At 37.3% G+C, this 13,255-nt stretch overlaps 1 pseudogene; it reads left to right on the top strand.

The window, feature by feature from the left end:
• The window catches only part of LOC124501947 (ethanolamine-phosphate phospho-lyase-like), a 44,006-nt pseudogene extending 31,676 nt beyond the window's left edge, over positions 1-12,330 (top strand).
• The last annotated feature ends 925 nt before the right edge of the window (positions 12,331-13,255 follow it).

Genomic DNA, 13,255 nt, shown 5'->3' with positions numbered 1-13,255 from the left:
CTCTGCCCGTCCCCTGCTCACTTACACACACACACTCTCATAAATAAATAAATAAATAAATAAATAAATAAATAAATAAAAGGAGAAAAAGGGAGAAGGAAAAAGAGAGGGAGTGGGAGGGAGAGAAAGAAAGAGAATGAGAGAGAGGACCTCAGTCTTCCTTAATTGGGGTAGTTGACATCTGGGAGATTCTGATGCATGTCAAGATTCTCTGTTATGTGAGCAATTCCTCAGTATGCATGTTGATGAGAAGAGCCTACCATAAAGCCTGAAAAACCTAGATATTTGCCTTCCTAGATAACCTCATGCCTGAGGCAAAAGTACTAGTCCTAGACTCCAGTAATCAGATGCCTCTCTCCCAGACACTGAATCAAGAACTGAAGAAACACGAACCGTGTACAATCCATGACTACAGTGGCTGTGGCAACAACAAATCCTGTTTCTGAGACGATGATGGCAAGGGTGCCAAGACCGGGATTCAGTATTGAATGGCAATGGTGGCAGCGGTACCAGCCTTTAAGTTTATTTTCCTTGTAGAAAAGAAACAATATTCTCACTGAACTGACACTATCACGTCATTTTGGGCATGGTTCTGTTTGTTACGGAGCGCCCCAAGATGACTCAGTTTAAGCTAAATTATGTCGCTTAAACAAACTCGAATCTCAGAAGTCAAACACAGTAAGCATTTATTTTGGGGCTTTGCACCTTAGGAATAGTCCCTATGTGGGACATGCTGAATTTATGAGAGAGAAAAGAGAGATGGTAGAATCAAGCAATGCTTTTTAAAGCTATTTCTCAGAAGTGGTGTAAAAATATTCCAATTACATTCCTGTGCCCAAAGAAAGTCACAGAACAAAGCATGATGTTAGTGGGATGGGGAACCATGTGCTCTTTTTCATCTTTTCGTATGTGTGTATATATATATTTTTTAAGAACTTGGCTCTTAAAGTATTTTTTGGCAATAGTGTGAACTCTGCAATATCAGAAAACTGCTTTCCTGCAAGAGTTAATTTCTGTTGCCTGCAACTTGATTGATGACTACCCCTAGTAGACAAGGACTAAACCCTGACTTTGGTGCTCTGACTACACACACATGGGAGCAGACAAAGAACCTAGTGTGAGGAAGAGAGAACAAGTTGGTAGAATCACTGGCATAAAAATGTTTCCCCCTTCTGTATAGCATAGTGGTTAAGAACTTGCCTTTGGAGCCATAATGCTTTGCTTAGGATCTCAACTTCTGTGCATATTATTTCTAATGACCTTGAGCAAAATATTAAACTGTGTCCAAGTTTCACTGTCTGCAGAAAGAGAATAAGGTACCCACTTCCCAGGGCTGTTGTGGGGATTAAATGGATTAACATATGGACATAGAACAGTATGTGGACCACAATGAACATTTACTTTTAGATATTATTACAATTATTGTTACTCCTGGAACATAGCTGAAGATGTTTAGCCTTTATTTTATGATATGTGATGGTGATCCAGGAAAATGCAGAAAATAGCTCTCCTTGTCAGAGTGAAACAAGAAGTCAGAGCAGGATGAGGTCAGTGTGAGCCTGAGTAATTATTTTAAATCACATTTCATAGAAGGTAATCTTGAATTTATACTATGGCTAGCTATATTTGCTTATCAGCCTCTTCAGTGGCTTGGGGATCCAATGAACCAGAAACACCGCATGGTACTCATGATAAGTTTCCACATAAATGTTATGCTTTCAAATATCCTCTGGAGTAAATTTGTTGCAAAATTTACTTCCCTGGACAGAACTTAGTGCAACTTCATTTTAAAGGAGTGGCTGATAAGATTGGAGGCACTCCTCCAATCTTGGCTGAAATATTGCCTTGCTACTGTATATATATGAGCTTGATGACAACAATACCAGTGAAGAAAATATTATATTCTGAACCTTTCCACAGTCCATTGTGTCAACTACACTATGCACCAAGTAATGACACTTGCATAGAGACTTAATGTTGTCAGTTGGGTCTACAATATTAAATTGCATTCAACACAAATCTGACAGTTACAGAGAGAAAATAAGAAGGAAGGAAACTTGCTGTCATTAGGAACCCATTTATTTTTGTAGTTTAACAATGGAATTTGGGATGGAGAGCTTCAGGAGGTAAAGGACAAAGGTGGATGGTGGTCAGCACCTAAAGTTCCTAAATAGAAAAACTTCTGCTGATTGCATCTTTTAAAAAATAAAATAAAATATGGACAGAAAGGGAGAAATAAGCATATTTGTTTTCATTTTTCTTCACTCTCACTGGGAATAAAAATAAATTTCATTAGTCAATAAAAGGGGGAAAGCTAATGATCAAATAAGTTAGATGGTTTGAAATTGGAAATTGCAGAAATACGCGAAGTACAAATGTAATACATTTATTCAAACACAACACATAGCTATTATTATAGACTGCTAAATGAACTGTTGATTATGCAGTATGTGTAATTTTAGAAAAGCAATATTATGAAAAATAACATTTGCATTTTTCTGACTTCTTATTTGGAAATTTCAGATATTCCTGTGAATTAGTTCTTTTTTTTTTTCAATCAGCTTCTTAGGTTTTAAGAAAAAGAAGACAAAAAATAACATTAAGCAGAGAAAATGTCTATTTCAGGGTATGTCTATTTGAGGATAGTTCACAAATCTGTAATTATATTGCATTAGTTTATTTTGTCATAAAAAACTCAAATGCTTAAAAAACAGTCTTTAGAGCAAGCTAATTTCCAAGGGGCTACATTTTGGGAAACAGCCCAGCCCAAATGATCTTTGCTGGTAAACAGACAGCCATGACAACATCTTTGAGAAGCCAAAGAACATATATTGTTAATCAGTAACATGGATGGAAAATAGTTCTTTAATTAATTTGAAATATATAAAAATGAAGGTCCTTTTCAATTAAAAATTAATACATAAGGTGTTTGACAGAAAATATAATAAGAAAGAAGTGGGTTGCAAAAGTGAATTATCTAATGATTAATAAAAGCAATTAGGCACAATGCTAGATGCTTTAGATGGATTCTCTGCACCACATTTCTCAATAGCAATGGCTTTTGGGGCAGCTGGGTGACTCAGTGGGTTAAGCATCTGACTTTGGCTCAGGTCATGATCTCATGGCTTGTGAGTTCAAGCCCCGTGTCGGGCTTTGTGCTGATAGCTCAGAGCCTGGAGCCTACTTTGGATTCTGTGTCTCCCTCTCTCTCTGCCCCTCCTCTGCTTGTGCCCTGTCTCTCTCTCTCTCAAAAATAAAAAAACATTAAAAATTTTTTAAAATATAGTAATGACTGTTATTTATTATTATCATTTTAGTATATTTCTCCCAGAACCCTATGTTTATTATATGTGTAGATTCATGGAATATACATATGTGTATATATATACAAATAATAATAAATACACACAGTTACATGTATATGTTATGTGCATACAGTTACCTATGTACAGGCACATACAATTTTTTCTTTGAGGTTTTGAGAGCTGAAATGAAATAACATTGTATGTATTTTACCATCAGCCTTTCACATTGTATGTACTTTACATCAGCCTTTCACTCAGAATAGAGATTTTCCATGCCAATTACACAGATCTATCTTATTCTTTTAAGCATCATATTTAAGTTATTAAAGGTTTTCACTATTACAAAACACTACAGGGAACATCTGTGTAATAATTCTATAGATTAGGATCCTGAAACTGAAATTATTTGCTATGCAACTAATGAGTACGATGCAAAATATAGAAGGTACACTGAAAACCAAAACTGAATATGAGTTCCCATTCACTAAAATTCATCAATGTGTATATCATCATCTGTTTAAATGCTTTCATCTTGTTGAGGAAAAAAGTATCAGTGTATTAATTTGCAAAGCACTGTTTACTTGTGAGGTTGAATTTATTTTCATATTTTATTGGCTAACTAGGTGGTATTTTTTTTTCCTGTAAAATAGTTCTTAACATTATTAGGCCATTTAAAAATTGAAGTGTTTTTTTCTTTTTTTAAGATTTAATATTTATTAAGATTTAATAATTAAGTTAAAAAAATTTTTAATGTTTATTTTTTACAGAGACAGACAGAGCATGAGCGGGGAAGGGGCACAGAGAGAGAGGGAGATACAGAATCTGAAGCAGCACAGAGCCCTGAGCTGTCAGCAGCACAGAGCCCAATGCGGGGCTCGAACTCACAGACCACGAGATCATGACCTGAGCCAAAGTCAGACACTCAACCAACTGAGCCACCCAGGTGCCCCAATTATTATTAAGTTTTAAAAATGTTAAAATATTCCTCTTAGAATTGAGAATATTTCTCACCCAAACTGTCACTTGTCTTTTAACTCTGGGTATGTTGTTTAAATGCCCTACTTTTTTGATAAAGTGGTATTGACTTGAGTGAACTTGGCTCACTATCTGCAGAGTTGATAGCAAATGCACTTTCCCCTAAGTCAATTTCAGCCATTCCTGGTTACTATGCATCCCTACATTCTATCTATATTAATAAGTGACTTATTTATTCTAGTTTGTCAAATAAGTCAATGGAAAATTCATAGTATAGCTGTACCTAAAAGATGATGTACGTGTAAGTATTTTAACATCCTCGTTAAATCATTTGGTCATCTTCATCCTTCTAAAGATTTCTTTCTGTGTGTGATCTCCAAGCTAATTGCTTAAGACCAGGTATACTGATAGAAGACTCTGAATCTCCAGCTACTAAGGATGACTCAGAATTACCTTCTTAATCTCAGTTTATCTATAATTTCCTTTACAGTAATAGGCTTTAAAGAGAATTTTTTTAAACTTGACCAACAGGTGGCAGGACAGGGAAATGCTGTCATGAAAGCACAGACTTCACATAACCATACAAATGAAAAGGAGTTTATTCTGTAATCTCCTTGCATCGTTTCAGACACTGTTACCAGGTTAACCTTCATGAATCACTTTTTTTCATGCTACCCACTACTAACATTGTAATAGTTCTCTGTTGCCTATAGGTCATTGGAAGACATACTGAAATTCAAGGCTCTGAATATTCTGGTCTTACTCTACTTGTCTCTCCTCATTTCTCATTCTTCACTCCCTCTTGACTCAATAATGAATCTTTCATGCCATCTAAGCTTGCAGTTTGGCTCTACGTGAACTGGTCATTTGCATTTTCAACTCTAAGGTCTTGAGGAAAGAGGTTGAAACAACATACTGCATTTGTTAAGACTCAAATTTATATTAAAGGCAATAAAGGGTACTGAGAAGTTCATCTCTCATCAAGAGGAGGAAGATACATCTTAAAAAGATTTATATAACACCTTTTTCTCTTTTGACTTTCTTTTAATAATGAATAAAACATAGTCAATTTCAAAAGTTATGCTCAATAGTTAACAGTATCAAAAAATTTGTTTTTATTAGATATCAGAATTCCAAACCAGAAAAGGCAAAATACAAGCAGGAACTTCTATATCTTTTTCTTAGCATGTTCTTCTTTCTAGGCATTTATATTTCAGTTACATAAATGATTTTCTAGCCTATAATATATTGAATGGTAGCATAATACGGCAAAAAAAATTTCATTGGCAGTAATGAGAACTAAAGTTTTAAAATTTCAATTTAATATATATGAACATATTCAATAATTTTATGAATTTTTACATTAAGCATTCTAATAATATAGATTAAAAAATAGGATACAATAGCTTATTTGGATTAATTAAATTTTAATGTGCCTTAACATTCATGTGTGTATAATGGATTTGGTTGATACTACTAGAATTCTGGTTTAGATGAATTACATTGAGTAATGCCTCTGTGTGAACATGAAAGGCTCTATAATTGGGGAAAACCTGTATTTATATTTAATTTTACTAAGAACTGAAATACACATTTTGAATGAATGGAGCACTATTATTTATTTTCTTCTTCTGCCTTTCTATTATGGCAATCACTTGGGGTTCTAAATTTGGTTTAATCTCCATGACATCTCCAAATGAAATTTCAGGTCAAAAAAATAGAAATAGAAGTCTGGACACATGTGAGTGATTTTTGATAGAATCTTCCTAAGAGTTAAGTGCATTGAGAGGACTAGAAACAGGATTTAGAGAAAAGTAATATTTATAGCCGAGACTATGACAATAAGGTAAGTATATAAAACATACAGATGACCAAATCCACCGAATTTTCCCTTTGTTCAAGTACATGATCATGAGAAAATCAAAATTTTATCAACCTGTCATAAAAATAACATTAAAGATCTTAAATAAAATTTAAAAGTTACAAATGATTTATCTACCCATGTTTATATGTTCCCTTGCTTTGATAGTTGTGTAAGCACTTCGTTTGAGAATTGAACTCCCTAAACACTGCCCTTGATTGCTCTCATAGCAGCTTGTTCTCTGTTGCCTAAGGGCACATACTCAACTTCTGACCATTCTGACTTTGAACCTGAGTTTCTTTTCTTGTTGCCTTTCCTGCTTGATTCATAGCAAGCATAACAGATATTCAGATAAATAAAATAATGAGATAATTGTCTCTTCCACAATTCTGGATGTCATAAACCTACACGTTTTCCTAACTGAAAACTTGAAATTGCTAAATCTTGACACTGTGTCTTGTCTTTCTCCAACTGAACCTTGGTTCCTCAATAGGCCTATATCTCCCACTTCTGAAAAATTCTTACGTGTGGTCTGACAGGACCCACTCCCTGTTATTGTTTGCTCCTCGTCAGGAATCTTAGGGTAAAAGTTTATATTTTCTTCTTGAAGGCTACGTATATTTTTAATCACTTTCTGTAAAACACCTATAAAGAGGCATATTTGTCTCAAGGTATCAGAAAATGAGCACGTAGTAGATAGTAGATATGATATTGCTATAGTATCCAAAGAGTAGAAGATCACATTCAGAATCTGAGATGAAGCTACTACTGAATTTTCAGTTATGACTCCTAACTTAGGAATTTATCTCTTAGGAGATGTTACTTTATTCTATTAAATTATCTATCTACACTAAGAAAATATGACCATGAGGAAATATGTCAATAATAATATTATTATTACCCGTGGTTTAGTATTTGAATATTTATAGCAACGCTTTATGTTCAGAAAAAAAACATAGGACACAATTTTTGTCAACAACTGTCTTCTATTCTAGAATGGAGAGGAAGACATAAAAGTCAAAACTTCAGGGGCGCCTGGGTGGTTCAGTAGGTTGAGTGTCCGACTTCGGCACAGGTCATGATCTCGTGGTCTCTGACTTTGAGCCCCGTGTCGGGCTCTGTGCTGACACCCCAGAGCCTGGAGTCTGCTTCCGATTCTGTGTCTCCCTCTCTCTCTGCCCCTCCCCGACACATGCTCTGCCTCTCTCTGCCTCTCAAAAATAAAGAAAACTATTAAAAAAAATTTTTAAGTCAAAACTTTGTAAAAAATTGTGTTTATTTATAATAAATTATTTTATAAAGCATTACAATAAAAAATAAGAGTATCAGCTTAGAGATATATATATTACAAAAGAATATATATGTGTGTGTGTGTGTATACACGCACACACACATCATTCTTTATTCTTCTCTTTAAACTTTATAACTTAATTGGAGTTACACTACACCTATACGTAAATCTGAAAAAAAAATTACCTCATCTGTAATAATGCCTCTTTACAATTATCTAAATCTACTTTTGATCTCAAATATGAACATAACACAGATATCTTCAATATGCATCGAGTCAAGAAATTTACTCTCCTTTGCTGAAGATATTACTTGAGGATAAGCTCTAACAAAATGAGAGCGCTGGATAAAATTACAGGAGGTTTCCCATAAGAGAGGCATGTAGGCTAAGCAGGGTTGGGTATTGAAGATTAGCCTTGGAAGAGTAGAGGGGTAAAATGTGTACATTCTGGATTAAGAAACTAGTATGTAAAGAACTATAAGGCAATAGCTGTGGCTGATACATGGGCTATGAGATGGAATCAAAGGAGATGAGGCTCTGGATACCAGCTTTGGTCAAATCGCAGAAGACCTTACATGCTTCACTAAGAAATGTCAGTTTTATCCTATGGATAATGAAATTGCCTCTCAAATAAAAACACACATTTAATAAGAATTCATATGTATTAGAGATGAGACAAGGAAATCTAAGTAGGAAACTGGGTAGATATGTAAGTTAAACAGTATGAACGATGTATCTAGTTCAACGTAAGATATAGGAATCACAGGGAAATACAGATTGGTCAAACACATGGCTTGACACTAAATTCTAGGCACCAGAGAAATAAGAAACTACTATGACTGGTGATGTATATTTACACAGACCTTGGAGGATCTGAGTAGTATTAGTTCTCTTCCTTCAAGCAGGGTATGATAGGAAGAAAGCAAGGAATGACTTCAAAGTTCTGAGAAAGTAAATCAAATAGTATAAACCTGAAATGCATATCATTGCAAAAGACAGTATTATTCTCAGAATTTTACTCAAACAAAAAAATCTGTATGACTTAATATTAACTTAATAAAAATTGCCCCCTTGGCTTTTTGTTTAATGACATAAAACTCAGAATTACTTCCTGTCTCCCTTATCGGTTATTAAAAATTACTTAGATATTAAAAATAAGAGCCATAGTTATACATTATGAGTAAATAGCTCACTAACACCAAATGTGTAATTTTGGGGTGCCTGGGTGGCTCAGTCGGTAAGCAACTGACTTTTGATTTCATGGTCGTGAGATTGAACCCCAACCATGTCCCTCATCAGGCTCAGTGCAGAGCATGGAGCCTACTTGGGCTTTGTTCTCTCTCCTCTCTCTCTCTGCCCCTCCCCCACTTGTTCTATTTCTCTCTCTCTCTTTTTTTCTATCTCAAATAAACTTTTAAAAATGGAATTTTAATGCTTAAATTAGACTAGTTTCAAACTTAAATCAGAGTTGGTGATTGTATTTTCTCACAAAACAGTTTCTCAGTCATAACGATAACTGTCTACAAAAATATGTATAATAAGCCTGACAAACAGAGACAAGGTTACTCATCCTCAGTTTGATTTTCAGTAGCCTTGATGCAAATATTGCTTTGTGGTTATCCACCTATTCTCAGTATTTAGGTTATCTTTCCCACTCAGAGTAGAAGGTTAACAAGGATGACAGCACAGATGGTGACTTTTTCTTCTTCACAAGTCAAAGTGATGAGCCTTATAAAAGACTGTCACCTGCACCCTCTCACCTGTCTGGTCCCTTCTGTGCCCCCATCTGCACAGAGTTAATCGGATGACTTGTACTTCCTTGACCTCTTGAAAACCAGGCTTTCAGGATCAGCTCAGAAAATGCTCAAATTACTGGCTTAGGTTTTCTTTTTAATTGTATATATATTATATTAGCAAATCAGTTTGATGATGCAAGGTCAAAATGGGCTATATATTTTTTACACTTAAAATTCAAATACTTTTAACTTTCATGATCTGTAGCTACTTTAATGTAAAGTCTAACGCTCCTTTTGAGTCAATACATATTCTCTTTCTCCCCCAGTTTTATTGAGATGTAATTGACATATAACGTTGTGTAAGTTTAAGGTGTACAGCCTGTTGATTTGACACACTTTTCTATGGCAATATGATTACCATCATACCATTATCTAACCATCCATCGCATCACACAATTACCATTTATTTTTTTGTAGTGAGAACAAGAAATAAGATTTACTCTCTTGGCAACTTTCAAATACAAATACATAATTGTTAGTGATCACCATGCTATGCATGAGGTCTCCAGAACTTACTCATCTTCTAACTGTAAGTCTGTCTGTACCATTTGACCAACATCTCCTCATTTCTCCCCATCCTCCAGACCTTGGTAACCATTATTCTACTCAGTTTCTATGAGTTTGGCTTTTCTAGATTTCACATATAAGTGATATCATATAGTATTTGTCTCTCTCTGTCTGACTTTATTTCATTTAGCATAATGCCCTCAAGGTCTGTCCATGTCACAAGTGGCAGGATTTTCTTCTTTCTCATGGCTGAACATTCCAATGTGCTTGTGTGTGTGTGTGTGTGTGTGTGTGTGCTACATACATATATATACCTATATGTATATACATATTATACACATTGTATGTGTTATATGTATATTGTACACATATTACATACACTATCTATGTGTATATACTTATACATATTTATTATCAAGTTAAAATAAAAACCAAACCAATAATGTACTATTTGAACTGAAAACAATCCTTTTCCCTATGCTTCTGAATAAATGCAGCCACTATTACATCAGTGTCAATTCTACTCCTCCAGGTGGGTACTGTTTGACATATTTTTTCAAAAATTTGCTATAATGCGGTATTTCTGGTGAGATTCAAGTGTTGTGTATTTTTTCACAGCTTCAGTAGTCTGTTCTCATTTAAACCTAAAGTAGGCAGACATTTTATTCCGTTCCTAACTCTGAATGGATCACATATTGCCTTCTTTTCCAAAACTGCCAATCTTTTTTTCCCTTTATCCTTCAAGTAAATGCTTTCAAATATATGCAGGTCTGCCTTGGTCCTGACTGTAAAAATGAACAAAAGTAAATGAATAAAAAACCTTCACTAGAAAACTAATAACTGTTTTGTTCTTTCCTCCGTTCTTTTTAAACAAAGATTTAATAATGTTTGTCTGTTGATGGTAGCCTCTAAATAATTTTCTTTCTCTTGTCTTCCATTCTGACTACTAGATTTACTGTTTAGCTGAAATCATTTACTTCAGGGCATCTTCCAGGTCTAAATTTTGATAGATCTAACTATCCCCACACAGAGGCTCTGTTAAGCCAGAGTTCTAGAATGTGTTTTACCAAGTTTGACTGTTGATTGGAGGACTATAATCAGGAAACTAAGCCAACTGAAGATTATTTTTAGATTAGGTAGAAACCAATGAAGTTGCTAGAAGCAAAATACCAGCTAGCCCATGAATGTAACAACAGGGGCCAGGCCAATTTGTGAGGTCCTTATGACAGATTTTCTCCAGAACATACGGAGACAACGAACCCATTTTATGGCAAAAGAATGAAAAAGACACTCAGAAAGAAACAGAAAATCATATAGACCTTAAGATTCAAATTATTTTTGCTAGAGTTTCCTTATGTCTTAGGGATGTTCGGGTCCCGTCAACGCATATCCCCGGGAAGGTGAACACGGACAATATTGAGTAAAATCCAGTCTTGGGAGTGGGGGTGGGGAAAGGAGCAAATATGCTATTTTTATAAATGTAAGTGAATGTGATTGTGACTATAGGAAAAAAAAAACAAAGTAACAAACACAGCTGAAATTGACTTTGTCCCTATTCATCACCTGAGAAGAGTTTTATCTTGCAGCAGCAACTCAGGCTCTAAATCCAGAGGATGTGGAGACTTAGGTAAATTTTAATAACACGACTAGGCTTTTATTTTGATAATTTTTATAGTTACCTTCTATTTATGGTAAGTTAAACTAGTGTCCTCTTTATGGTAGGATGATATTTAAGATGGATTTAAGGGCCAAATTTCGAGGTTTGGAGGGGTTAAAATCATTACAGGAATAGAAACAAGGTTCTCCTGTAAAATGGAAATAGGTCAGGATGTAGCAGGACTCAGTGCAAATGCTTCTTCCCAGCTGCAGCACACTGAATCGCAGGGAGGTGGCAGGTTCTTTGGCAAGCTGTAACCAGAGTTCTGGAAATGGATGTCAAATGATACAACTGGCCATTTCCATTTACAGATTCACTTAGGAAGAGTGAATATAACCAGCCACCATTTAGATATTCGGAGACAGGTTCCCCTCCCCATACCAAGGTCGGATTGGCTTCACCAACTACCAAGTGGTAATGTCAGGAGTCTGAGAGGCAGTGAAGAAGCCAGAAGGCTGAGATACCCTCAGGCAGCAGCTTTTAAAGTATACAAATCTAGGGGTGCCTGGATTTGGTGCCATGACTTGGGCTCAGGTCATGATCTCAGGTCAGAGAGTTCAAGTCCCACATTGGGCTCTCTGTCACTGTAGAGCTGCTTGGGATCCTCTGTCACCCCCTTTCTCTCTGCCCCTACCTGGCTGGCACTGGATCTCTTTCAAAAATAAATATTTTTTAAAAAGTATGCAAAGACATAGTCTTCTGGGGGCCCTCAGAGTTAGTCCTGCATGTCCCTAGAGCCAGCCACCAAAGAGCAGGCCACGCATCCAAAGTCCCAAGGACGGGTCACCAAGAGTAAAACTTCGACCCAGACTCAATCCAGGGCTGGAAGTAAAACCGGGATCCAGACGCAAACCGAGACGCCTAACGCAAACCCGGGCCTCAGGCGCAAAACAGGGTTCCAGACACACCCAGAAAGCCAAGCAGAGAGTCCTGAGTAAAAACCACCCCGACGCAAACCAGGTGAACAGCGCAAGGACCCTGCGGGGGACACAGCCCTGGAGCAGGGACAACAAGGACGACAACGTGAACTGAGCCCAGGCCAGCGGAAGCCGCCCCATCTCAGCTGAGTCTGTCTAGGAGCCAAGCTCTCCGGCCGCGTTGGGGTAGACGCGAGGGAGGGTTTGCAAGTGAGAGGTTTGCAAACCTCCCTCAGGAGCACATCTGAAAAGCTTGGGTTCCCGACATGGCTTCAAAGCCTCCCCCCTCTCGGGGTCTCAGTTCCCTCCCCTCAAGCTCACGGCGACACCTGGCTGGCCCTCCTACCTGCTTCCAGGCGCCCTCAGCCAGGTGCAGGTGCTCCAGGAGACCTCGTTCCGCGTGGAGCAGTGGCCTCATGCGTCCCAGGGAGGTCCCCCTGCGTCTCCGTCTTGAGCTGCGCAGCTGCAACCAAGTGGGTCAAGACCCTGGCCAGCGCGCGAGGCGGTCCGCAGGGAGGGCGGCAGGTGACCAGGACTCTGTTCCTCTCCAGCGACGGCCCCTGGGGAACGCTGGCCCGCTCCTACTCCGGGTGCTCAGACTGTCCTCTCTGGCTCCCCCTGTCACGTAGACGAGTTAATAAACCTGGAACCAAACACATGCCTGAGCTTGAGCGCGAAGGCAGCTGCGGGCCTGGGCGGATCGTGTTTCCCCCCAGAAACCAAGGGCTGGCATCGCTGTGCACACTTCTAGGGCGAAATAATCCCGAGGGAGAGAAATGTCTCTCTGAAAAGTTGATTGATGATATGATCACAATATCATAGTTTCATCGAGTGAAAACTGTATCTTGCAATAGAAGATGAATCTTTTCCTGAAGGTTTTTAGATTATCCAAAGAATATTTTTAATCTAGATTTCTTCGAACAGGGACCACTACTTCTGCTTACTG

Source organism: Lynx rufus, unplaced genomic scaffold (assembly GCF_022079265.1).
Source record: "Lynx rufus isolate CCGP_SWC_20201006 ecotype Redwood Valley unplaced genomic scaffold, mLynRuf1.p SCAF_7, whole genome shotgun sequence".
NCBI lineage: Eukaryota > Metazoa > Chordata > Mammalia > Carnivora > Felidae > Lynx > Lynx rufus.
The sequence above is the reverse complement of the archived record's forward strand: the minus strand, read 5'-3'. Positions and strand labels throughout refer to the sequence as shown.